Genomic DNA, 3,836 nt, shown 5'->3' on the forward strand with positions numbered 1-3,836 from the left:
CAGGAGTTTGCATTTAAACAAGCATTCCTGGCGACTCTGTGGACTACACTCTGTAAAACATTGCTCAGGGGATATGAAGACAATCACACCTCCATCTCCTGTTTGATAATAACCACTGATGTCTAAGGTGCCCTTTAGCTTAGTGCTGCTTTTGACTACCAGTGATAGCTGCCACTGGAAGAATAATCCCTGCTGAAAGAGCAACCTGTTTTTTCCCCCTAACTCTTTTTGTGACAGGCCTTTGAGACTCTCCCATAAAATTGTATACAGAAGAAGAAAAGTGAAAAAGAATTCATTAAGCAGCATTTCTCGAGAACCACTTCTGTGTGTGCTCTGTTCTAGGCTCCAAATGTACCAGTGAGCGGCCCCTTCCCTCAAGAAGCTGTTTTATGATTCTTGTCATTGAATATTATTGTGGAAAAGGAGGTTACCAAAACCAGAAACTAAATCCATTGCCGTCGAGTTGATTCCGACTCATAGCAACCCTATAGGACAGAATAGATCTGCCCGACAGAATTTCCGAGGAGCGGCTGGTGGATTCGTACTGCCAGCCTTTTGCTTAGCAGCCATAGCTCTTAACCATTTCTCCACCAGGGCTCCAAAAAGAGGCTACCAAAAAAGAAAAAAAAAAACAAACCTGTTGCTGTTGAGTCAATTCTGACTCATAGCGACCCTATAGGACAGAGTAGAATTGCCCCATAGGGTTTCCAAGCAGTGACTAATGGATTCGAAATGCCGACCTTTTGGTTAGCAGCTGAGCTCTTAGCTACTGCCAGTACCAGAGTTCCAGGAGAAAGTTTAAACCCAGAAAACCCATTGCTGTCGAGTTGATTCCAACTCATAGTGACCCTATAGAACAGGGTAGAACTGCCCCATAGAGTTTCCAAGGAGCACCTGATGGATTTGAACTGACAACCTTTTGGTTAGCAGCCGTAACACTTAACCACTATACCACCAGGGTTTTCAGCAGGAGGTTAGGATATCTTAAAAACATAAAGGCTCTAATAATTTGTCGGCTGTAGTAAGGACATCAATACTGATTTTGTTATAGAGTTTTAATATTGTTTAGGCTATTTGGTGTTTATTTTTATCTGTGGGGTAGTTTGGAAGTTATGAACTGTGAATCTTTTCTTTTGACTTAATCTTTTTAACATTTTGATGTTTCCAGCTCAAATTGGAAACAATTGCTTTAAAAAACTTGCTTTTTTTTTTCCCTGTGGCTTCATAAAAATATTTACTCTAACTTCGGTTTGGGTGGTCTGTGAGCTTTATAGACAGGCTTGTATTGGCTGTACTATTTTAGACAAAGCATTCTATTTTAATTACTGTGTTTCTTGGAATCTAAGACACACTTTTTAAATTTTTCCATTTCTGAAAATGTGAAGCATCTTACAAATTTTATATGTTTAATGTGGTAATATATGTCATCTGTTCTCCCCTCCATCCTCCAAAAGCTGTTAAAAGAGTGGTTGTCTTACAATCTGAGGAGTCTGAGAATCAGAGAAATAGTATATTTGCCCAGTAACCTCTAAGCTCGATTCCTATTAACTGAGCCTCAAATAATTTCATTATGAATGTAGAGAAACATTAAATGATGTAATTTTTGGCAGTGTAAGTAGTGAAATTTATATTCTAACAAAAGCAGTTATTATGCAGTATTGGGGTTTATTTTCCCAGTGATTGTAGATAGGGAAAATTATTCAAGTGACCTCATTTTTGGCTTGAGTATTTTTGTGGCACTTTGTTTAGACACATTTTCTGGTGGGTGTGCTTGTACTGTATTCAAATCTTGTACTTAAAGAAAACAAGCCTTTCACTTGTATCTTCCTGCTGCTCATATCCCTTAAATAAATTTTAAACTGATCAGTTGTGAGGAATAGGATATGTGCTCAATCTAAAATTACTTTTTCTTTGTAGGACACCTTTAGTGATTGATATAAACCTTCTAAGCCAATCTAAATTTTAGTTAGTTTTTAAAAATTAAATATGAGCAGTGTGTCAAGGGTCTCTACCCCTGGATTCAGTGATTTGCTATGAGGATCCACAGGACTCAGCAATTATTGTACTCAGGGCCAGTTTATTACAGTTATAGGTACCAAGCACGATCAGCAAAGGGAAAAGGCGTGTAGGGCTAAGTCCTGAGGAGACCAGACACAAGCTTCTGAGGGACCTTTCCCAGTGGAGTTACACAAAACCAGAAGGGAAAAAAAAAAAAAAAAAAACAACAACCTATTGCCATCAAGTCAATTCTGATACATAGTGACCCTATGTGACAGAGTAGAACTGCCCCATGGGGTTTCCAAGGCTGTAAATCTTTTACGGAAGCAGAATGCCACATCTTTCTCCTGTGGAGCAGCGAGTGAGTTCAAACCACCAAGGGACGCGCTCTGCTCCTGGCACTGCTTTCTCTGTGATATGAGGTTCCCACGTGTCTCTGCTGGCTTCTGTCTTTTATATCTCAAAAGAGATTGCATTAAGACAGTATCTAATCTTGTCAGCCTCATCAGTATAACCTCATCACAGTGACAGAATTTACAACACATAAGGAGATCACATATAATCTCATCATAGTGATAGAATTTACAACACGTAAGGAAATCGCATCAGATTACACAATCATACAATACTGGGAATCATGACCCAGCCAAGTTGCTACACACATTTTTTGGGGGACACGATTCAATCCATGACAGGCATCAATTCTTCTTTGGTCTTCCTTGTTCATTGTCCAGCTTTCACATGCGTCTGACGCGATTGAAAATACCATGGCTTGGGTAAGGTGCACCTTAATCCTCAAAGTGACATCTCTGCTTTTCAACACTTTAAAGAGGTCTTTTGCAGCAGATTTGCCCAGTGCAATAGGTCATTTGATTTCTTGACTGCTGCTTAGATGGGTGTTGATTGTAGATCCAAGTAAAATGAAATCCTTGACAATTTCAATATTTTCTCTGTTTACCATGATGTTGTTTATTGGTCTAGTTTGAGGATTTTTGTTTTATGTTGAGCCACTCTAATGGTTCAGCTAACGGTGGTGTGAACCCTCCCAAAATCTAAGTTCCCAGATGCCAGCCAAGGGCCAACCTTGTAAGCAGGCCTTTTCATTAGTTTTTCAAATTCTAGCAAAGTTTTGTCTCACGGAAGCTTTGATTCTTTCCTTGAGAATTCAACCTGGTCTATTAAACTTAAAAGGAATAGGAAACATTTTCAGAAAATGTGTGTCTCATTGTTACAATTTTATATCCTAAAACACTAAAGTTTATTTTGTTTCTAAGCTCAAGTGGTACCCCACCAACATAGGCTTTTGGTATCAATTTGCATTAATTTTTCCACCCTGGTCCCGTGTTTCCCACCAGAAGCACTCGATCTGTTTCAAAGAACTCAGCTATTTGTGTTTGAGGAAATTAAGAAGCTAAAATGAGACCATTAGTTTTATACTTTGACATCTGCACTTCCTAATTTGTTCAGTTTATAAATTAGTTGTTGGAATGTGTGACACGTTATTCTAGGAAACAAGTGCTTATGCTCCTAGGCCAGACCTTGAATGTTGATTCTCCTCAGTCCACAGTGTAGCTGAAGTACTGCTTGGTTACAATGGCAAACCAGTAGAAAACAGGATTCTTCTAATTCTGATAGTTAAACAAAATAGGAAACCATAACATTTATAAATAAGTCAGTGGTTTTTGAGGAAATTGGTTTTTATAAGCACCATCGTTCTTAGCCTTTTTGGGGTCAGGGACTTCTTTAAGAGTCTGGTGAAAGCGATGGGTCTCCCTTTCCAGAAAACAAACAAACGTGTGCTTTAAAATAGAATTTGGCAGTTTCGGGAGATTGATAAA

The sequence above is a fragment of the Trichechus manatus genome, unplaced genomic scaffold (assembly GCF_000243295.1).
Source record: "Trichechus manatus latirostris isolate Lorelei unplaced genomic scaffold, TriManLat1.0 scaffold00229, whole genome shotgun sequence".
NCBI lineage: Eukaryota > Metazoa > Chordata > Mammalia > Sirenia > Trichechidae > Trichechus > Trichechus manatus.